This window comes from Rhinatrema bivittatum, chromosome 2 (genome assembly GCF_901001135.1).
Source record: "Rhinatrema bivittatum chromosome 2, aRhiBiv1.1, whole genome shotgun sequence".
Taxonomy (NCBI): Eukaryota; Metazoa; Chordata; class Amphibia; order Gymnophiona; family Rhinatrematidae; genus Rhinatrema; species Rhinatrema bivittatum.
This window is the reverse complement of record NC_042616.1, coordinates 146,282,212-146,307,059: the sequence shown is the minus strand read 5'-3', so window position 1 is coordinate 146,307,059 and position 24,848 is coordinate 146,282,212. Positions and strand designations below refer to the sequence as shown.

The window sequence follows — 24,848 nt, the reverse complement described above, 5'->3', positions numbered from 1 at the left end:
TTTGTATGACATAAGGAGGATATACTACTGGCAAACAGGAAATGGGGGCAAAACAATATTAGTATCTTAGAAATTCAGATATAAAAAATATCAGTACCATAAGTTAGTAATGATAAAAAGTTAAATAATTCCAGAAGCACTAAAAATCAAGGTGCAGAACCAATATATACTGGAGTGAATTGCAGCTATATTGCAAAATCAAAAAACAGTTCTTCTGAAAGTGCTATCAAACTTTTATGTCTTGCCATCAAGGCCTATAAGAAACATAGAAAGGCACATAAAGGAAACTAAAGTTTAGTAACTCACAGCAGCACGCCAGCCTGTTTTCCCAACTTATGATCACAACCTGTCATCGCCTGGCTACATGGCAAGGGCTCTTCTAACAAGCTAATAAATCAGCTTACTCATCACAATTAGTGGGATAAAGGAAAATTAGTTTCTTACCTGATAATTTTCGTTCCTGTAGTACCAAGGATCAGTCCAGACTGCTGGGTTATGCCTCCCCTCCAGCAGATGGAGTCAGAGAAAAGCTGAAAGGCATCCCCTAGATATACCAGTGTGCCACCTGCGATCCCTCAGTATATTTGATATCAAAGCAGAAGGAAACCATCCCCCTTTTTAGAGCATCCACTGACTAGATCAAATAGTAACATCATCTAAACAGTAAGAAACCTGTAACGCTATAGAAATGCAAAAAATAGAAATAAACTCAGAATAACATACCGCCTAATTGTCAGCAACACAGTCCCGGATGGAATGTCTCACTGCAAGAGAACAATAGAAACACGAGCAGACTCTCCTAACCAACCTTGATGTGGGCGGGCATCTGGACTGATCCTCGGTACTACAGGAATGAAAATTATCAGGTAAGAAACTAATTTTCCTTTCCCTGTACGTACCAGGATCAGTCCAGACTGCTGGGATGTACCCGAGCCGCCTTAAATGCGGTGGGACCCCAAGAGTCCCGCTCGAATGACGCTGCTCCCAAAGGTCTCTGCCGACGGGTCACGAACATCCAAGCGATAGTGCCTAGCAAATGTATGCAAGGACTTCCAGGTGGCTGCCCTGCAAATCTCCTGGCAAGAAACCAACTGGCTCCATCCCACAACGCTGCCTGAGAACGCAGAGAATGTGCCTTCAGCCCATCAGGCACCGACTTACCACATCCAATGTAAGAGGACGCGATAGCGGCCTTCAACCACCGCGCAATAGTCATCTTGGATGCCTGAAAACCCTTCCTGGGGCCATTCCACAACACAAACAGGTGATCTGACCTCCGAAACTCGTTAGTCGCCTCTAAATACCTCAGGAGTATACGACGGACGTCCAAACGCCTCAGATCTCGACCTTGGGGAGACTTAGTTCCTCCTCTGAAAAAGAAGGCAATTCCACCGGTCTGATTAACATGGAAAGCAGATACCACCTTAGGTAGGAAGGAAGGAACCGTGCGCAACACCACCGAATCCGAAATACGCAAGAAGGGTTCCCTGCACGAAAGCGCCTGCAGCTCCGAAACCCTACGCGCCGACGCAATGGCCACTAGAAAGATTGCCTTGAGAGTCAAATCCCTCAAGGAGGCCCGCTTAATAGGCTCAAAGGGTGCAGTGCAGAGACCATGAAGGACCAAGTTCAGACTCCAGGAAGGACAGGGGCATCTCACAGGAGGACGTAAATTCCGAACTCCACGCAAGAAACGAGCAACATCTGGGTGAGACGTCAACGAAACACAGTCAACCTTGCCTCTTAGACAACCCAGAGCCGCCACCTGCACCCTAAGAGAACTATAGGCCAAACCCTTCTTCAAACCAGCCTGCAAAAAAGTAAGGATATGCCCTATAGAAGACTATCGCGGCGAAATCTTTAAGTCACCGCACCATGAGTCAAAGACCTTCCATACTCTGGCATAAGTAAGCGTAGTCGAAGATCTGTGCGCTTGAAGTAGAGTAGTAATAACCACTTCGGTATATCCCTTCTTCCTCAACTGCCTCCGCTCATAAGCCAAGCTGCCAGACAAAAGCGATCCGCCCGATCAAAAAATACTGGACCCTGGCGCAGCAGATGTGGGAGGTGATCTAACCGCAGGGGCCCGTCCACCACCAGATTGACGAGGTCCGCGAACCACGGGCGTCTTGGCCATTCCGGAGCCACCAGAATCACCAGACCCCGATGGGATTCTATGTGCCGCAACACCTTTCTCACTAGGGGCCACGGAGGGAACACGTAAAGGAGAATGTGAAGAGGCCACAGAAGAACCAGCGCATCCACCCTTTCTGATCCGTGCTCCCGCCTTCGGCTGAAGAGGCGCACCACCTTTGCATTTAGCCGAGTTGCCATCAAGTCCAAGCGCGGTATCCCCCAACGCTGAGTTATGAGACACAGCGCCTCGGTCGACAGCTCCCATTCTCCCGGATCTAGTTGCTGCCGACTGAGATAATCCGCCTGAATGTTTTCCACCCCTGCGATATGGGAGGCCGCGATGCGGGCTAGATGCCATTCCGCCCAGGTCATCAACAATGACGCTTCGTCCGCCACCTGCCGACTTCTTGTGCCGCCTTGCCGGTTTATATATGCCACCGTAGTCGCGTTTTGTCCGATAGAACTTGCACCGCCCGTCCGTGAACCATCGGGAGGAGTTGCTGCAAGGCCAGGCGAACCGCCCTGGTCTCCAGGCGATTGATCGACTAAGTGGCTTGTCGGGCAGACAATGTCCCCTGTACCACTCGGGACTGGCATACAGCCCCCCAGCCAGACTGGCATCCGTCGTGAGGATCAACCAAGACGGCGGCTCCAGATCCATGCCTTGTAGAAGATTGTTCGGGATCAACCACCAGTCGAGGCTGGACCGGGCCGGTTCCAGCAATGGTAGCACCATGTCGTAATCCTCGGACCCGTGATCCCAACGAGATAGAAGTGCTCTTTGTAAAGGTTGCATATGCACAAAAGCCCATGGTACCATCTCCAGAGTAGAAGCCATATGCCCAATGACTTGTAAATAATCCCAAGCCGTGGATACCGGAAGATCTAACAGGCTTCGCACCTGTGTCATCAGATTGACCATTCACTGATGTGGTAGGAACACCTTGCCGACGGCCGTGTTGAATCGGGCTCCCAAAAACTCCAGTTGTTGAGTCGGTTTCAGCTGGCTCTTCGTAAAGTTGATTACCCAACCTAGTGCCTGCAGTTGCTCCACTACCAAACGAACCGCTCGCTTGCACAATGCTTCCGACTTTGCTTGGATGAGCCAATCGTCGAGATAAGGATGTACCAGTATACCTTGACGCCGCAGAGATGCAGCGACGACCACCAGAACCTTGGTAAACACTCTTGGGGCTGTCGCCAAACCGAACGGAAGGGCACAAAACTGAAAATGTTTCCCTAACACCATGAACCTCAGGTACCGCTGGTGACACTCCCGGATTCCAATGTGGAGATATTCCTCAGTTAGATCCAAAGAAGCCAAAAATTCTCCCTTGTGGACGGCCGCAATAACAGATCTGAGTGTCTCTATGCGAAAACGAGGAACGCGTAAGGCCTTGTTGACCCGCTTTAAATCGAGGATTGGTCTGAATGTGCATTCCTTCTTTGGAACCACGAAGTATATGGAATATCGGCCGGTTCGCCGTTCGCCCGACGGAACTGGGATCACCGCCCCCAGCGTTTGCAACCGGACCGTTTGAGCGACAACCCGCTGCTTTTCCGGAGGACCACATGGCGACGCCAGGAAAAGATCCCTGAGTGGACGAGCAAAATCCAACCCGTAGCCGTGACTTACCATATCGAGGACCCACTGGTCCGACGTTATCTTGACCCATTCCTCCCGAAACAGGACCAGCCAACCCCCGATGCGCGGAATGGAGGAATGGGTCTGCACGCCTTCATTGTGGAGTCTTGATGGGGGTAAATGCCTGCGAGGATCCTGACCGCTGAGGCCGCCTACCACGAAAGGAAGGACTCCAAGATTGCGCTCTCGACGCCTGCTGCCTCCGAGGAAGGGAACTATCGCTCCCCATATGAAATCGGCGCTGACTTCGGAAGCGACCTCTGGAATTCCCAAAAGGTCGAGATTGCCAGGGCTTATCTTCGGGCAACTTATAAACCTTGTTGTCTCCAAGTCCTTGATAAGCTGGTCCAGCTCATCCCCAAACAACAATTTTCCTTTGAATGGAAAGGATCCTAGTCGTGACTTAGAGGACGCATCCGCTGCCCACCAACGTAGCCAAAGCAGTCGCCTGGCGGATACTGCGGACGACATCACGCGAGCCGAAGTCCGTAGCAGATCATATAAAGCATCTGCTGTGTAGGCGACCGCAGCCTCAACACAGTTGGCCTGTTCTGCCTCACCCGGTGGCAGATCCTGAGTTGTTAACAGTTGCTGAATCCAGCGAAGAGGGGCTCGCTGCACCATGCTACTACAGGCCGCCGCCCGGACTCCCAACGCCGCAACGTCAAAAATGCGCTTCAATACTATCTCCAACTTACGGTCCTGGAGATCCTTCAACGCTATACCTCCTGTCACGGGTATGGTAGTATGCTTAATCATGGCCGTAACCGCCGAATCCACAGTGGGAGTTTTGACAAGGCAGGGGGTACAACTTATCCATCGCCCTACTAACCCGCAAAGAAGCTTCCGGAGCGTCCCACTCCTTAGAAACAATCTGGAGCAACTTGGGATGAAAGGGAAACGTAGGCGGGGGGTCTCGGAGCCCCGCCAGAGCTACATCCCCCGTGGAGGTATCCCCTTCCTGGTGTGGAACCAAGATATCCAGTTCCTTTAACTCCTGCGGGATCAAGAAACGCAGCTCATCTTTGCCAAACAAACGGAGAATCTGGGGGTCGTCCCCTTCCACAGTCGCTTGACACTCCGAATTGCCCCCATCATCCATATCCGGACCCTCCGGGTCGGCCTCCTGGGAATCCGATACTCCCACGCCCCCCCTGGGGCCGCGAGCAGCGAGCCCCCACCGTCCCCCAATCCGGTGTCGATCTGGGTATCTTAGGTGGTGAGGGGCCCTCTACCTCACAGCCCGCCTCTGCTTCCAAAAAGGCCTTGTGCATTAATAGCACAAATTGTGAAGAAAACGCGGCTGGCCTCTTTCAAGGTGGCCGTCGCGGGTCTGGAGGGAGGGGGAGGTCGAGGGGCATCAAAATCCCCCAAACTGTGCATGCTCAAGGCAGTCGGGGAGGAGATTCCTCCGGCTCTGACGCTGCCCCTTCTATCGTCAGCGCTGACAAGATGGCCGCCGCCTCCTTCTGCAAGGGAGGTGGGGCTGCTGAACGAGCTCCAAGAACTCCCCGACGCCGCGAAGAAGAAACACTGCGGGCAGCACTCGATCCCCGAGAGGGTCCCTCGCCCCCGGGGAGACATCGGGAGAGAGACCCTCTCGAAAGAGTCACGCCCCTGCCCCCCCGCAGGCCGAAGAACGTGACATGGTGAGCCGGCCCGGGAACCACGCAGCCAGAAAAAGCGTGCCAAAAATCCACACACTGGCTCCTGAAGAAGCAGCGCGCCGGGTGACACAGCCACCCCCTCTGGAGGCCCCGGGCTCAACCGTGGCAGGCTGGGGCTGTCAAAGGTAAGCTCACTGCCTGCCCCCAACAGGACTTATGTGGCCCTGTGCTAGCTAGGACTTTAACCCTGTTTTTTTTTTGTTTTGTTTTGGGTTTTTTTTTTTTTAATAGAACGCGCTGTTCCTAGAGCCCCCTTCAGAGATAACTCTGGCATACTATTATTGTGGAGGGAGGGTGACCGGCCCATCAGTAAACTCTCCCCCTGTGCCACGGGGATCAACCAACTCCGGGAAATGTGGCCCTTCTAAGCCTGCCGCAAACCTGCTTCTCGCTGCGCGTGAAACAAATTGAAAACAGCAAAACCTAAACTGCCTACTCTCAATTTAATTTACTAATTGATCTAGTCAGGTAGAATATCAATAAAGGAAAAACCTGGATAACCAATCAGGCAATGTAGATCAGGACCGCAGGTTATGCCTCTCAATCTGCTGGAGTCAGAGAAAATACTGAGGGATCGCAGGTGGCACACTGGTATATCTAGGGGGTGCCTTTCAGCTTTTCTCTTGACTCCATCTGCTGGAGGGGAGGCATAACCCAGCAGTCTGGACTGATCCTGGTATGTACAGGGAACCTCATTTACTACAGCCTGGTTGCTCCTATTCTTACGTAACTATTCCCTGTCACATTTACTATACTCCCAAAAGTAACAAATGAACAAGTATTTTAGAGCTGTAGCAACTACATGAATAAACTCAAAAGTGTACCAAAAAACCATACATGTATGATCAAAACAGGTCTATAAATGTGTGTACACACAAACAAAAGAGATGCATATAAATGTGTGAAAAAAAACAACCCACCACCCTTGGAAACATTCAAATATCTGTTTGGAAACAAGTCCTAAATCTTTGTAGTATTTATTAGAACAACTAGAATATACTAAATTGTTAAGTCATAAATTGGGAAAGCACACATCTTTTTTGTTGATCCAATACAAGGTATGTAATATCACTACCTCTAAAACTAATACAACTACTAAAATCTTATACAGCTTCAAGATTGATGTACTAGGGTATAAAAATATTTTTAAATAAATAAATAAAATAAATAAGCGCTAACATCTTTGTGCTGTAATACTTAAGTTATTTAATGTAAAGTTTAACTCTTAGGCTGACTTCAGTGATAGCTTTCCCTATTCTACCTGGCTAATAAAATTTTACAGACTTTTCCTCCAGAAACTTGTCCAAACCTCTTAAACCCTATTATGCTAGTTCTCTTGACCACAGCCTTGGGCAACATATTGCACAGGTGGATTATACATTGAGTGAAAAAACACTTTTTACATTTTGTATTAAATCTGCTGGCTATTAGCAGGCCTGGATTTAGGAAAAGGCAACACAGGTAATTGCCTAGGGCGCAAAATTTTGAAGGCGCCAAATTCCCTGACCAAAGAGGAATGCAACTGTGCCAAGGAGGAACTGTTTTTACAGGTTTTTTATGACATTTTTCTCAAAGTACAGATTCACTGGAACCACTGCAAGCACACTGTTATGCCATTGAGAAGTGAAAATATGAGCACAGCAGGTTGTAGCTCTGTGACTTTTCATCAGTATTGTGTATATCTACAATGTAAATCAAGCTGGGCCTACATATATTGCATATCATATAAAATATTCCTATTATGCCATACCAGCTTTATTATACAAACACCTGACACTGTACCCACTGCTCTGGGAAAGTGAATTAAAGACCTTGCATGCAATTATTAATAAGATTATTTGATAACCTTTGATTTCTGAAACTTTTAGCCTCTCATTCCCTTCAGTTTTTGCTCAGCCTAGAACACCAGCATCACATTTTTGTGCCAGTGAAAGATGCAACCTCACAGCAAGTGGAACTGGAGGGGAGGGAGGGGATAAACAAGTTGCATCATTGATTCCCAAAATCAGTGTAACTGGTAGAGTGTAGACAGAAGTCAAAGCATCTTACAAGACTAATCAGGTCGAGTGGAAAGAGAAATGATCACCGGCATGAAAACATGCCACCGGCTGTTCTAGGGTGTACATGTAAAGCAAAGAAACTGAAGGGAATGGAGGGCTACAATTTTCAAAAATTAAAGGTAATCAAAATGTTGAACATTCACAAAATCTCAACACGCTATCATGTACACTGACTGGGCAATCCTTAAAATTATTTTTTTTTTTTATACCAGCAAGGAAAACTGCTGGCAGTTCTAGTTTTAACCAGTTACCAATCCACAATAGAATACTAAATATTAGATTTGAAATGCAAGACTTCCCTTTGCTAAAATCAGGTTGACCTTCCCTGTTAAGCCATTGTCTCTCTATGGCCAGTAATTTTGATTCTAAAAATAGCCCAGTACCAACATCAGACTTACTGGTATTTAGTTTCCCAGATCACCCCTGGAACCCCTTTTAACAATTTCTGTTGCACTGGCCCATCCTCCAGCCTACAGGAACTGCGGTTCTTTTAAATGATATTTTACCAGATTACTAGCAATAGGTCTGCAATTTCATGTTTGATTTCTTTCAGAACTCTGGAGTGAATACCATCTAATCCTTGTGATTTGTTACTTTTTTGTTTGTTAATATGATTATTATATTTTCCATTACCACAAAGATTTTATTTTAAAGGCTCAAAATCACCATCAAAAATTGTTTTTGTTGTGGGTAATCTTCCCAATATCCTCTTCCGTAAAGACAGACTAAGAAATCATTCAGTTTTTCTGCTATTTCCTTGATCTCTCTAAGCACCCCTTTTTCTCCTTGGTCATCAGGAGGTCCATATTCAGTGTCCGAACAGCAAAGTTAGCCAAATACATTTATACAGCTAACTTTGGAGATATATTCAATAGAGCAGCTACACTATTGAATATAGTTAGCCTGCTAACTTCAGCCAGCTAAAGTTAGGACAGCTCTTTTTGGATGACCAAATACAGCTGGCTAGGGCCTAGATTCATCATTCTGCTATATTTATAGCAGACTAAATTCTAGCTGGCTGCTATATTTATAGCAGAATGATGAGTAGTGAAAAAAAGGGGCGGGGCAATAGTGGGCAGCCGGCCGCATCATGACGGTGTGTTTTTGCCAGTTGTGGTTGCAGCCACTATCGCTCCCATAGTGCCACACCAAAAGGTGGTGTTATTTCTGGCACTACTGCCAGCGATAATGTGTACAACATTATTGCCCGCAGAGGTACCAGAAATATATTATTTTTGCCTGCCCAAAGCCTGCCCTAACTACTCCCCTTTCATGAATTTAAATTTTAAATGATATTTTACCAGATTACTAGCAATAGGTCTGCAATTTCATGACACGATGCGGTAGATATCGCTTGCATTAGAGCCCTAATGCACGCGATAACGGCCTATTGCATTTTAAAGAATGACCCCCCCCCTAAGTTAGCTGACTAACTTTGAATATCTGAGTTAGCCAGATAACTTAGCCAGCCAACTCAACTTCTCCCAGTTACACCCCCGAAACACCCCTAACTTAGACTAAATTCTAGCTGGCCAACTTAGCAGCCAGATAAAATATAGCTGGCTAAGTCCCTAAATATTCATTTAGCCAGATAATTTGAGATATTCGTCTAAATGCTTCTGCATATGGACATCTTTAACATAGAAATGACACAGAAACATAGAAATGACGGCAGAAGACGACCAAATGGCCCATCCAGTCTGCCCAGCAAGCTATGCACATTTTTTTCTCATACTTATCTGTTACTCTTGGCTCTTAGTAACCTTTTGGTTCTATTTCCCTTCCACCCCCACCATTAATGCAGAGAGCAGTGTTGGAACTGCATCTATGTGAAATATTTAGCTTAGTTAGGGGTAGTAACTGCCGCAATAAGCAAGCTACACCCATGCTTATTTGTTTTCCCAGACTATGTAATTCAGTCCTTTTTTGTTGTCTGTATATAGATCCTCTTTTCTTCATTCCCCCCGCCGTTGAAGCAGAGAGTTATGCTGAACATGCATTGAAAGTGAAGCATCAGACTTTCTCCCCTTCCGTTGAAGCAGAGAGCCATGCTGGATATGCACTGAAAGTGAAGTATTAGGCTTATTTGGTTTGGGGTAGTAACCGCCGTAACAAGCAAGCTACTCCCTGCTATTTTGTGAATGCAAATCTTTTTCCACATTCATTCACGTCCTCTAGACTTTATGGATCCACAGTGTTTATCCCACGCCCCTTTGAAGTCCTTCACAGTTCTGGTCTTCACCACTTCCTCCGGAAGGGCATTCCAAGCATCCACCACCCTCTCCGTGAAGAAATACTTCCTGAATGATTCTGAGTCTTCCTCCCTGGAGCTTCAAATCGTGACCCCTAGTTCTGTTGATTTTTTTCTGACGGAAAAGGTTTGTTGTTGTCTTTGGATCATTAAAACCTTTCAAGTATCTGAAAGTCTGTATCATATCACCTCTGCTCCTCCTTTCCTCCAGGGTGTACATATTTAGATTCTTCAATCTCTCCTCATAAGTCATTCGATGAAGACCTTCTACCTTTTTGGTTGCCCTTCTCTGGACCGCCTCCGTCTTGTCTCTGTCTCTGGAGATATGGTCTCCAGAACTGAACATAGTACTCAGGTGAGGGCTCACCAAGGACCTGTACAAGGGGATAATCACTTCCCTTTTCCTACTCGATATTCCTCTCTATACAGCCCAGCATTCTTCTGGCTTTAGCTATCGCCTTGTCACATTGTTTTGCCGACTTCAGATCGTTAGAAATCATCTCCCCAAGGTCTCTCTCCTGCTCCATGCACATCAGCCTTTCTCCCCCCATCGAATACAGTTCATTCGGATTTCCATTCCTAGTGTAAATCCTAGTGTACCAACTACCCTCTAAGATTTTTTGCTTGAAATGTACTTGAAAGATTTTTTTTTTACATTAATTTTTGCCTCTATGGCAAGCTTCAACTCAAATTCTTTCTTGGCCTGTCTTGCTACTGTTTTATATCTAACTTCCCAGTATTTAAGTTCTTACCTAATTTCCTCATTAGGGTCTGCTTTCCATTATTTATTTAATAAACATATAACAAAAACAGTAAAACAACAATATTCGGGACCAAGATGGCCGCCACATAATACGTGTATAAGGAGCTCTCTCTATACCTCTGTTTTTCGTAATTACATTTGAACATTTCAATATGCCACACACAAAATGAAAAGCTCGTCTTAAAGAAAATGTTACCACTAAGGAAGAAGTATTTCAACAGCCAAAGACAGAGAGTTTCTTTGAGTCCACCCTGAAACCGTCTGAGGCGAAGGCCACTCAGAGAGAGAGATCCAGGAGCTCGGATCGCTCTCTATGGCTGATGAGATATCGCTCAGCCCTGGGGCACCCAAGATGCCACCGCGAGGTCAGATGGGAACAGAGGAGGAGGTAATATCGCGAGCTCTGGAGTTGAGGAGAAGAGAGCTGCTATCCCCCTCGAGTCTGACAGAGAAAGCAGCGGGCTGGTGACCGGAAGAGTTAGAGGGTTAATGGAGAGAGAGTGGTTACCTCCACACCCGAACCCCACATGGCTGAACTGGCACGGGACTTCGAAGGAAACCGAGCACTTCAAGACCTGGTAATATTGCAATCTAAAAATGTATTTTCTCTACAAAAACCCCCAGTTGTAACTTTGGACACCTTGTGGAAAGCAATGATTTCTATTGAATCAGCCATTACAACTAACACATGCATTTTTGGAATTGAATCCAGAGTAACTTAATAAAATCCGAGGTAAATACAGAGAGAAAGTTTGAAAATATAGAGAACACCCTTCGCTATTTAAATTTAGGAATAGTAAATTTTCCTGTGGTGAAAGGATTGGCCCCGGTTGAAATGTTCAAATAATACTTAAGTGACTGTCTAAAGATTCCTAAGGAAATCACTCCTGTTATTTCCAAAGCCTTTTTTTTGTCTCAAAGAAGAGCTTGCCTTTAAGGGGTGTAGAAGAAATACAAGAACAACAATCACTGAATGTCTCTGAGTTGATCAAGTTGTCTTTACAAATGGAAATTAAAATGAGATGATTATTATTGGCCACTTTTGCCTTTGAGCAAGATAGAAATCTTGTTTTGAAATTCTTCTTTAGGAATAGAGCTGCTCAGTATCATGGACAAAATGTTTGGATATACTCAGACACTGTCCGCTTCATGCAGGAACGAAGGAGAAAATTCCTGCTCATGAGAGCTGAGGTGATAAATAGAGGTGCCAGCATGCAGCTGAGATATCCTTGTAAATGTTTTATAAAATTTCAAGAAGAAAAATACATCTTTTTTGAACCTGATCAACTAAGGGGCTTTCTGGATGGGAGAGGATGAAATGCTATAATGTATAGTAGGGGGGGGGATCGCCCCATTGTGACGGTTTATTCATTTTATGTTGGATAACAATTTGTTTTGACCTCCTTAATTACCTGAATGTACACCTTGGTCCTGAAATTTCCTAAAAAGTACAGACATCTATGTTTAAATGTAATCATTTAAAAATCTTTTCCTTTGAAATGTAATAATGGACCTCTGATACCTTTGATATATGATGTAATATATCTGAAATTGTATAAATAAAAAATTTAAACACAAAACAATATTCATAATACAAAACAAAACAAGCATCTTTTTAAAGATGCCCTTTTGGCCTTAACTGTCTTTCACCTCACTAATACATCACGCTGGCAGTCATGTGGTTATCCTTTAACATTTTTAAATGCATGCAATATACTTTATCTGGGTTTCCAAGATAGTGTTAAGCAACGTGTACGCCTCATGCAAATTTTACCTTGGCAATAGCTTCTTTTAGTTTCTAATTTCTTCATTTTGTCAGTTTTCCCTTTTTAAAGTTATATTCTACTGCATTTTTTTTAATCTGTATATTTATGTTTTGCCATGTCAATCCCCCAATTTTTGGGGGGATTGTTTGATTAGTATTTTTTTTATTTATTTATTTATTTATTTTTTTTTAGAAAACATTAGAAAAAATGACATTTTTATTAGTTCTTTAATTAATGGTTTTTATATTTGTGTTATGTTATGTTTGATTATGTATGTGTGTTGTTATGATCCACCAAGAACTGTGGATTGATGAAATACAAATGTTTAAATAAATAAATAAAATGCCAAAAAAAAGCTCCAAGTCATTTACAACATATAAAATCACAATATACAAACATCATACCATATAATATAAAAACCCTCCCCAACTACCCTCCCTCTATTATCCCCTTCTATAATCACCTCAATATGAACAAACGTTTACAGCATAAAACAAATGAAATTATTTATTTATTTGTTTAGAAACTTTTATATACCGGTATTAGTGGGGACATCATACCGGTTTACAATTGAACAAGGAAGGCTTGAAATTACATGTTAACAGGGAGAGTGAACTGGGAGGGGGATAACAAGGCGCAGAGTGGAAAGATAGAGTAACGTAACATTAACAAGCATCAATTAACAGTATAGCTAGTTCCTTAGTATAAGGAAGATGTGGTCACCAGGGGTGGTGCAGGGATCGTGTAGGAGGGAATCTATTCCGGATAGGCCTTTTTGAATAGTAGGGTTTTCAGTTTCTTTTTAAATTTGAATAAACATGGCTCGAGGCGCAAGTGTACAGGGAGGGAGTTCCAGAGAGCGGGGCCTGCTATGGAGAGAGCATTTAACTCTAATCATAGTGAAATAAACATATCCCATATTTAACCACCACCACACCAATCCCATTCTAGTGAGATAAACAAAGTACACAAATATCAATTATAAACCTTGCCAAACAGCCAAGTTTTTGTTTCTTTCCACAAGCAGCAGTAATTCTTTTGCATGCTGAGAATGGTCAGTACCTCATTCAATAGCTTCGACCCTACTATTGAAAAAATACAGTTCAAGTTCTTTGTAAGCAAACTTCCTTGACATCAGGAATGAATAAGTATTCCTTATGAATCTGCACTAAGGGGCAGATTCTCAAAGGCAACGGGCCGGATTTTAAAAGGGTTACGCACATAAGTTATGCACGTAACCCTTTTAAAACCCCCCTGCGTGCACCGAGCCTATTTTGCATAGGCTCGGCGGCGCGCGCAAGCCCCGGGATGCGTGTAAGTCCCGGGGCTTCGCCGAGGCCTCCGAAACAGGTCCCGGGCCGGGGAATCGCGCACCAGCAGCCTGCTGGCGGGCACGAGTTACGCCTGCTTCTGGCAGGCGCAACTTTTAACACACAGGTGGGGGGGTTTAGATAGGGCCGGGGGAGTGGGTTAGGTAGGGGAAGGGAGGGCAAGGTGTGGGGGTGGGGGGTGGGAGGGAACGGGCAGCGTGCGCAAGTTGCACAAATGTGCACCCCTTGCGCGCGCCGACCCCGAATTTTATAAGATACACGTGGGTAAGTGCGTATCTTATAAAATCGCGCGAACAAAAGTACGCGTGGGGATAGATTAAAAAATCTACCCCTAAGTGCGTAACATACGCATGTAACCTGAGAAAATTTGCCCCTGCCTATGCAAATAGGCTCGGCGGCACACGCAAGCCCCGGGACGCACGTAAGTCCCTGGGCTTTCAAAAGTGGGCGGTCAGGGGGAGTGACCTGAGCCCTCTTCCGTTCCGGCCGTGCTGGAGGTTTGTGTGCCGGCAGCCTTCCAGCAGGCGTAAGAAATAAAATAAGTTGGGGGGGGGGGGGGGATTTAGGTAGAGCTGGGTCGGAAAAAATGTTCCCTCCAAGGCCGCTCCGATTTCGGAGCGGCCTTGGAGGGAACAGGGACAGCCATCGGAGCTCCCCTTGGGCTCAGCACACAGGCTTAGCACACGCAAGGTGCACATATGTGCACCCCCTTGCGCCGGGTTGCACGAACAAATCTACGCCCGCGCATAAGTTTTTAAATCTGCCCCTAAATGTTTGTACTAGGGTGAGCCAGAACCCCAATTTCCCATATGCAGTACCACTACAATAGGTAATTTATACCATCCAATCCCTTTAATTCAGAGACCTGACTCATCTCGTGCATCAACATTCCTTGCTTGAAATCCTTCAACTAAATTTATTATTTATTTTTACTATTTTCTATACCGGCTTTCACGATCAAGGGTCACATCAAACCGGTTTACATTTAACAGGGCGTGCCTTGTACAGAGAACTCAAGCAACAATAACTGGTGCAGGAATTGTAATTACAATAAACAGGGAAATACAACTAGGAGCATAGGAGATCATAAATGATCAATCGTTCTTCATGGGAGAGCATAAATGATCAATCGTTCTTCATAGGAGAGCATAAATGATCAATCGTTCTTCAAAAGAATTCAGCAAACTCTTAATGTCATCACATTTTCACAGAGCTACCAATAACGTTTTTACAACCGAAAAACAATTTTTTTTTTAGCTGATTCCAGGCCACACTCTTACTATCCAAATGACTGCAAGCCCTTCCTCTGCCTATGATTATTCTTAAGAAATCTAACCTCAACCCCTCCGAACCGTCCAACTATCGACCTATTTCAATCCCCCCTTCCTAGCCAAGCTAATGGAAAAAAAAATGAACATCCAACTCTCTGATCACCTTGAAAAATACAATATATTACACCCCCCTCTCAATTTGGCTTCCGCAAATTCCACAGTATCGAAACACTCCTAATCTTCCTCACTGCCACCCTACTTAAAGGTATGGATAATGGCCACTCCTACATCCTTGCCATGCTAGACATCTCCTCCGCCTTTGACACCATCAGCCACAAGATTCCCCTAAACCACCTATCTGAAATTGGCATTGCTAGCACCACCCTTCTCTGGCTTAAATCCTACCTCGATAATAGACTCTACACAGTCAAAACTGGTAACAGCGAATCTGAACCCATCAACCTAACTTGTGGTGTACCCCAAGGATCCTCCCTATCCTCTACACTTTTTAATATACACATGCTACCCCTCTGCCATCTCCTATCTGATCTAGGACTCACTCATTTCATTTACGCAGACTACGTCCAAATCCTTATCCCCATTACTGAATCCATCTCTAAATCCCTTAAAACCTGGGAAACCTGTCTAGCTTCAATCACCCTCCTCCTCTCAAGTCTTAACCTCTCCCTCAACGCCTCCAAAACTGAACTCATTATCATATCACACAATCCCAACACCTTGACATCCACTGACAACAACTCCCCACCCCCCTCAATTCCTATCTCCCAACAGGTACGAGACCTTGGCTTAATTCTAGATAACCAACTAAACCTCAAAAAGTTCATAAATTCTACCATGTCCTCAAAAAACGTAAACCCCTCCTTTACTTTAATGACTTCCACGCTGTCCTCCAGGCCATAATATTCTCCAAATTAGACTACTGCAACTCCATCCTGCAAGGTCTCCCATCAGCCACCATCAAACCATTCCAAATGCTACAAAATGCCGCTGCCAGAGTTCTCACACTCGCAGAAAGGATCACATCACCCCCATTCTTAGAGACCTCCACTGGCTCCCTATCTCATTCAGAATCCGCTATAAGAATCTCACCATCATACATAAGACACTACATAACCATGATATTTACTGGCTCAACGACTCCCTTCACTTCCGCACTTCCATTAGACCCACCAGATCCACATACAATGGCTCACTACACATCCCCCTCACTAACCCCCCCCCCCCCTGCCGCCACAAAAGAAAGAGCACTATCACAGGACCTTCGAACTGGAATGACATGCCTCTGGACCTGCAGCTGGAACCCTGTTCCCACAAATTAAAAAAAAACCAAAAACAAACTGAAAACCTGGCTCTTCAAACAAGCTTACACATAACCCACCCCTCCTCAGCTCCCTGCCCTTCCAACCACAAAGCTGTATATATTGTCTCTGTAAATTCCTAGTTTATAATGTCATAATGTTATATATCTTTTTTCTCATTATCCAGTTCTACCTTGTTAATTTGCCTTATGTTCCGTTTTATGTAATATACTGTTGAGATTACTTACCTGATAATCTCCTTTTCCTTAGTGTAGACAGATGGACTCAGAACGAATGGGATAGTATCCGTGTGCTAGCAGTTGGAGACTGATCTGACGTCAGCACAGGGGTATATATATATCCCCACAGGAAGCGCATCAACTCAGTAATCTTCCTTGCAAAAGCTGTTATGGATATGTGTACTGACGCTCAGTGAAAAGTGAAAACAGGATTCCCCTGACCGATTGATAGTAGCTGGAGACCGCCAGCATTCCCAACCGGAAGGCGTTGACATCTGGTAGAGTGTACGCTCTTATGGAATATAAGACATGGCTTACATTGAATCGGTGAAACCCATGTACACAGGCAGCTGGGCGGGATGCTGAGTCCATCTGTCTACACTAAGGAAAAGGAGATTATCAGGTAAGTAATCTCAACATTTCCTGGCGTGTAGCCAGATGGACTCAGAACGAATGGGATGTACAAAAGCTTTACTCCCAGCCTGGGCGGGAGGCTGCCTGAGGACCATGTAGTACCGCCCTCGCAAATGCCGAGTCCTCCCTGGCCTGGTCATCCAGACGGTAGAATCTGGAGAAGGTATGGAGGGAGGACCATGTCGCTGCTTTACAGATTTCTGCAGGCGACAGCATCCTGGATTCAGCCCAGGATGCCGCTTGTGCTCTGGTAGAATGAGCCTTGACTTGTAGAGGCGGAGACTTCCTGGCTTCTACTTAAGCTGCTATGATAACTTCTTTAATCCAGCGGGCGATGGTGGGCCGCGAGGCCGCTTCACCTTGCTTCTTCCCGCTGTGCAGGATGAACAGATGGTCCGTCTTTCGTAGTTGTTGTGTCACTTCCAGATATCTGGGCAGTAATCTGCCAATGTCGAGATGGCGCAATAAACGCCCTTCTTCAGATTTCTTCAAACCTGCCGTGGTAGGCAAGGATATAGTCTGATTAAGGTGAAACTGTGAAACCACTTTAGGTAAAAAGGAGGGAACCGTGCGAAGATGGATAGCCTCTGGAGTGATTCGCAGAAAGGGATCACGGCAGGACAGTGCTTGCAGCTCTGAGATGCGGCGTGCTGAACAGACAGCCAGCAAGAACACCATCTTCAAAGTGAGAGACCGGAGAGACAGGCCCCGAAGGGGTCTGAAGGTGGATCCCGCGAGGAAATCCAAAACAAGGTTGAGGTTCCACAAAGGCACAGGCCACTTCAGTGGCGGACGAATATGCTTGACTCCTTGCAGGAAGCGAGAAACATCTGGGTGCTTGGCGATGGTCTTGCCATCCCTCCTGGGACCATAGCAAGACAGCGCAGCCACCTGAACTTTGATGGAGCTGAGGGAGAGACCCTTCTGAAGTCCATCCTGCAGGAAATCCAACACAATAGGGATTGTGGTCACATGTGGATTGGTGCCATGAGTGTCGCACCATGCTTCAAATACTCTCCAGATCCTTACATAGGTGAGGGATGTAGAAAACTTGCGAGCTCGGAGGAGTGTATTTATCACGGGCTCCGAGTAACCTCTTTTCTTCAGTCTAGCCCTCTCAATGGCCAGACCGTAAGAGAGAATTGAGCTGTATCCTCGTGGAGGATGGGACCTTGACGTAGAAGTTCCCGGAGAGGAGGCAGGGGAAGGGGCTCCCCTGCCAGCAGTCTTCTCATGTCCGCGTACCAGGGTCTTCTTGGCCAGTCTGGTGCTACTAGAAGAACTAGGCCCCGGTGTTTCTGAATCTTGTGAATGATGGCGCCCAGCAGAGGCCACGGAGAAAAGGCATATAGCAGAGTCCCTGGAGGCCATGTCTGAACCAGGGCATCGATTCCGTGTGAGAATGGGTCGCGCTTGCGGCTGAAGTATCTGGGTACTTGAGCATTGGACTTGTCCGCCAGTAAATCCATGTTCGGAATCCCCCAGTGATCCACAATCATCTGGAAGGCTGTGGGTGACAGCTGCCACTCTCCCGGGTTTAGACTCTCTCTGCTGAGGAAGTCTGCCGTGGTGTTGTCCTTCCCGGCAATGTGGACGGCGGAGATGTCCTGCAGATTCGCCTCTGCCCAAGCCATCAGTGAGGCGATCTCCAGAGATACTTGACTACTTCTGGTTCCGCCTTGACGATTAATGTATGCCACCGTGGTGGCGTTGTTGGACATCACTGACAGCTCTGTTCTTCAGTCTGTGAGCCAATTGCAGACATGCCAATCGGACTGCCCGAGCCTCTAGGCGGTTGATGTTCCACGCTGACTCTTCTCTGTTCCACCGCCCTTGTGCGGTAAGTCCTTCGCAGTGGGCACCCCAGCCGCTCAGGCTGGCATCCGTGGTGAGCAGAGTCCACGTGGGAGAGGACATCTTCGACCCTCTGCTCATGTGGCTGGGCTGCAACCACCACCGTAGCTGGGTCCGTACTCTGGTAGGCAGAGGTAGGTGCGTGGAATAGTTCCTTAGACGGGGACTCCAGCGAGAGAGCAGGGGGTGTTGTAGAGGTCTCATATGGGCCCTTGCCCAAGGTACCACTTCCAGGGTGGATGCCATGAGACCGAGAACCTGCAGATAATCCCAAGCTATGGGCCGACTGGTTCCCATCAAGTATTGGATACGTGTCTGAAGTTTCAACCTCCTCTTGGTAGTGAGACTGACTGTGTCTGCCTGCGTGTCGAACTGTACTCCCAGGTATTCCAGTGACTGGGAAGGCTGTAGGCAACTCTTGCTGAGGTTGATTACCCAGCCCAAGCTTTCCAGGAGGGCGATCACTCTGTCGGTTGCCTGATAGCTCTCCTCTCGTGATTTCGCCCTGATCAGCCAATCGTCTAGGTAGGGATGGACCAGAATTCCTTCCCGCCTGAGCGCTGCTGCTACCACGACGACCACCTTGGTGAAGGTCCGCGGTGACATGGCCAACCCGAAGGGCAGAGCCCGGAATTGGAAGTGGCGTCCTAGAACCTTGAAGCGTAGGTAGCGCTGATGATCCGGATGGATCGGGATATGCAGGTATGCCTCTGACAGGTCTAATGCCGTGAGGAATTCTCCTGGCTGTACAGCGGCCTTGACAGAGTGCAGAGTCTCCATGCGAAACCTGGGGACACGTAAGTATTGATTGATGGACTTGAGGTCCAGGACAGGCCGAAAGGTGCCCCCTTTCTTGGGCACCATGAAATAAATGGAATAGTGTCCAGAATTCACTTCCCGGGCAGGTACTGGGATGATGGCTTTCAAGGACAGGAGCCTCGCCAGGGTAGCTTCCAATGCTGCCTGCTTGTGTATGGGACATGAAGATTCCACAAACTTGTCCGGAGGGAGATGATGAAAGTCCAGATAATACCCCTCTCGGATGATGGCGAGGACCCACTTGTCCGACGTAATCTCGACCCATCTGGGGTAGAAGAGGGTTAACCTGCCCCCTATGGCTCCGTCCCCCAGATGAATCTGCGGAACTTCATTGGGAGGCGCGGCCGGGACCTGAGCCCGGGCCTGCTCCCCTCTTGCGCTGCTTGGTCCGAAAGGTCTGATTCCTGGCCTGAGGATGCGGCGCCTGATAGCGACTCCTGTAAGGAACGAAGCGCTGTGAACCCCTGCCCCTGGAGGGCCTTGGAAAGGCGCGCTGACTCCTTCGGAACCGATCTTCCGGCAGTCTAGGCACCGGAGAGGCGCCCCATGTACTGGCCAGTTTATCCAGGTCGCTGCCAAAGAGGAAAGAGCCCTTAAAGGGTAATCTGGTGAGGCGTGTCTTTGAAGGCGCATCAGCTGACCATCTCCGGATCCAGAGCTGCCTCCTGGCGGCTACGGAGGATGAAATCCCCTTAGCTGTTGTCCGGACCAGGTCTGATGCCGCATCCGTGAGGAACGAAAGAGCTAACTCCATGTCAGCTGCTGGAGCGTTGTTCCTAACCTGTGACAAACAGGCACGCGTCACCACTGTGCAGCAGGTCGCGATCCGCAAAGATAGAGCTGCCACCTCAAAGGTCTGTTTCAGAATGGCGTCCAGTCGCCGGTCATGAGGCTCCTTGAGGGCCGTCCCCCCTTCAACTGGAATAGTAGTGCGCTTGACCACAGCGCTAATCAAGGCGTCCACCTGAGGGCACGCCAGCAAGTCCTGGATAGCCAGTTCCAATGGGTACATGCCCGTCAGGGCCCAGCCCCCTTTGAAGGAAGCCACAGGTGCCGCCCATTCTAAATCTATCAGTTGTTGTGCTGCTTGCAAGAATGGAAAATGGCGGGCTGTAGGACGAAGACCTTCCAGCAGAGGGTTCTGCGCAGAGGGTACCGTAGCGCTGGGACCCGTAATATCCAACTCTGCCAGACACTGAGACACGCGGTCGGAGAGATCCTCTTTAGGGAAGAACCGCCTCATGGTTCTATATGGTTCAATCCCTGGGGGAAGTTCCCCTTCGTCCGGGAGTTCGGACTCGTCCAGTGAAAACTCCTGGTCTAACTGATATGGGCTGTCCAGCGGCGGGAGGTCCCGCTCACGATAAGGGCGTGAGGTTCCAGGAACAGGATCCGCCGGAGCCGCCACCGCAGCAGCCGCCGCAGTCGCGGCCACCGCCGGAACCGCAGAAACCGCAGGAACAGCTGGAACAGCAGGGCCTGGACGGGAAGCCGTCTGCATCTGTACAAAAGCATGAATCCCCTTAAAGAGATCCACCCAGGAAATTGAAGCAGCCTCTAATCGCCGGGGTACAAGATCCCCCGGGATTCCCAATTGGTCGAGACTGCCCGCTAAGTCCGGGGTAGCCCCTGGGGAACTGTCCGCAAATCGTGGCTGAGACGGGTCCTGGCCCGAGGGTCCCACGGCCTCCTCACATTGGGCACATAGGGAGTCTGGCTCTTCACTGTGTGTGGCCCGAAACTGGCATGCAGAGCAGAGGCCGAGGGCTTTAATGCCGGAGGCAGGCGGCGCCCCCGCTGAAGACGCAGAGGCGTTTTGTTCCATAGTATGCGCGGAATGAAAAGCGGCCACAATATACGCTTAATACAACAGGCGCTCAATAATATGCGGCAGCAATAGGCGCTCAATACAACAGGTGCTTAATACTATGCGGCAGCAATAGGCGCTCAATACAACAGGCGCTCAATCATATGCGGCAGCAATAGGCGCTCAAAACAACAGGCGCTCAATCATATGCGGCAGCAATAGGCGCTCAAAACAACAGGCGCTCAATCATATGCGGCACCAATATGTGCGCTTAAGAACGCTAAATGATATACCATACGCTCTCAGCAATAGGCGATCATGAATACACGTTCAATGGCAATCAATAAGCTCTCAGCAATATGCAATTAGCAATAATGGCATTCAGTATGCTCTCAGCAATTAGGCGGTTTAGCAACACACGCTCAATGTCAGGCAATATGCACTCAGCAATATGCAGGTAATAATAATGGCATTCAGTATGCTCTCAGCAAGAAGGCGGTTTAGCAACACACGCTCAATGTCAGGCAATATGCACTCAGCAATATGCAGGTAATAATGGCATTCAGTATGCTCTCAGCAATTAAGCGGTCAGCAGTACACGCTCAATGGCATTCCATATGTGCTAAGTAATATACAGGCCGCAACACAATCGTAATAGCCTTCAATAGGCTCTCAGCAATATGCGGGTGGCAATACACGCACAATGGCAATCAATATCTCACAGTAAGAAGGCAATATACGCACAAGGAGGAATAGAGCTGCGCCTATTACGGGCACCCTACCTGAACGAGGCCCACAAAATGGCGCCCTCCTTGGCGTGCCACGCCGCCGGATCCTCTGTTCCTTTGGAGACCCGAAATAAGAGATGTACGCCTCACCTGAACCACGGCGCTTCTCGGCTGGAACCCAGGCGGTCTCCGGCTGCGGGGAGAGCGGGTAAGTACCTTCACCACCGCGATTGAGGATATGCACCCGCTACCTCGTCCACGCCGGGACCGAGGCGCCTCGTATGCCTCACCCAAACCTCGCCCGGGGGCTATGTCCCTGCCACGCTTCGGCTGGACCGAGGACTTAACTCACCGGGGGATCACGGAAATCACCCCGGGCAACTCTACTGGGGGAGGGACCTTAGGGTATCACCGCAGGAGTGCGGGGCTCGATGGGTTTGTAGAGATTAGGAAGTAGAATCTAGAATTATAAGAAAAGAGAAAATTAAAGTAGCTTTGGAAAGCACGCTCAACGAGCGTGCAGGCACTCCAAACTGCTTTGGAGACGGAAATTACTGAGTTGCTGCTCTTCCTGTGGGGATATATATACCCCCGTGCTGACGTCAGATCCGTCTCCAACTGCTAGCACGCGGATACTATCCCATTCGTTCTGAGTCCATCTGGCTACATGCCAGGAAAAGTTCTATTTTCCCATATTGCTTCTTCACCTGTTACATGTAAACCGATGTGATGTTCCTCGAACATCGGTATAAAAAAGCCACAAATAAAATAAATAAATGATGGCCAGAAAGCCCCTCCCTGGGAGTATAACTGGACCCTCAAATTTTCCTCACAGGTCTCTAATCTTGTGCAATGCTATTACTTCTTGTGCTTTAATCATCGGCTCAGACCATTTCTAGATAGAGGAGACCTCAAAACTTTGGTCCATTCACCGATTAACTATCTCGATTACTGTAATTCCTTGTTTCATGGCCTTGCCTCAAACCTTATCAGGCGATTTCAGACAGTGCAAAACACTGATTTTGGAATTAAAAAATTTGATCATGTCACCCCATTGCTACATGGCCTCCAACATTACTCATTTCAACCCATATTCAGTTTAAGAAAAGGTGCTTAACTTAAGGCATTCCAGATGGGAAGTGCCAAATGACTCACCTCTTTTGTATACCTTGCAAACAGATTAAAATAGCGAATGAAACAAACTGGATATCAGTCAATGCCAGAGCACCCCAAGGGTTGGTACTTTCAGCCACCTTGTTTAATCTGTCCCATTATGTAAGCCCCTTGGTGGTCTGGGATTAATTTTCCACATTTAAGCAGATGACAATTCTTTTTCCCTGTCCTTTCTTCACCTACTCATTTAAAGAGCTAGGAATCTAGTTATCTGCGATTCAGAAGTGGCTTTTCCACAATAGACTGTCCCTAAATATCTCTAAAACTGAAATTATGTATTTGTCCAAAGCTTTGCAAATGGTGATACTACCAAAATTGAAATTCGATAGATATGAAATAGTGACCTCTGCATGTATTTGTGATCTTGGAGTCCTCAGACTCCAAGCTTTCCATGAAGAACCATTTCCACAATCTACTAAAATCTTAGTACCAGAAACTTCGCATTCTAAGAAGATTTAAGCCACCATTAAATCCTGAAGATGTTTGCACAGTTTTGCATTTCTTATTTTTCCAGGAATTGATTACTGCAATTCTGTAATGGGAGGTCTCCCATATACTACTATCCAATCACTTCAGCTACTACTGAATTCCGTCAGAGTTCTCACCAGTTGCTCCAAATGTGATTACATAACCCTATTCTTTCTAAGCACCATTGGCTCCCAGTCCAATCTAGAATCAGGTACAAAGTTCTGGCACTAATTCAAACAAACAATCTTATACATCCAAGATTCGAGTTCACTAAGTACAGCACTCCACATGCACAGCCTACAGCAGAACCTTAGATCAAAGGTTTTTTGGTAGTGCCATCAATTCACCAAGCTCAACTGGGAGAAGTCAGAAATATGGGAAATATTAGTTGCTTATCCAATCCAATGGAACAACATGCACAAGCAGTTGAGGTTGTTGGCTGATCCTAAAGCCTTCAAGAAACTATTAAAAACCTGGCTATTTCAACAAGCAGTCGGGGAAGCTGAGTGTTAAGGCTTAGCCAGCTTGAGCATCATAGGGTACCCGTTAAGTATCAATGAAACTATTCTATTTGTAGAGTCCTTTCGGATGTTTTAATAATGTGTCAGTCTATGTTAGATGATTTTATATTTGTATTTTTGTGAATCACCATGATCTACTGGAGTGCACAGTAAAGAAATAGTTTTAAATAAATAAATCTCTCTCCAATCTTCTAGTTCCATACTAAAAAGCCAGTACCCTTCACTCCTTATAATAGGAATTGTTGACACTACCTTCACCCAAGGACATATGATTAGAAAGAATCTGCAAAACAAGTTTCCCCTTCCCAGCCTTCAGAAAGATTCTCAAAATATTTTTGTTTTCACAGCCAAAAAGAACAGCCAGCATCAATATGAATAACGTAGTGTTGATAACATTCTTACTAGTTAACACACAATCAGTGACTAAGAAATTTCCTATCATCACAGACCTGTTATATGACGTAAAACCTAATTTTATTGCCATCACAGAAACTTGGCTTAAAAAAAAAAAAAAAATCAGATACAGTTTTAAAAAACCAAATAGCAAATAAAAGCTATGACGTTTTCTCGATCCCTAGAATAAATAAAAGAGGCGGCGGCTTAATGCTAATCATAG

General features: G+C 46.7%; 1 protein-coding gene across 3 annotated transcripts in view; it reads right to left on the bottom strand.

The window, feature by feature from the left end:
* Window positions 1–24,848, bottom strand: part of DNAJC1 (DnaJ heat shock protein family (Hsp40) member C1) — a 652,900-nt gene that overhangs the window by 320,838 nt on the left and 307,214 nt on the right. The gene's annotated exons all lie outside the window — the stretch shown is intronic.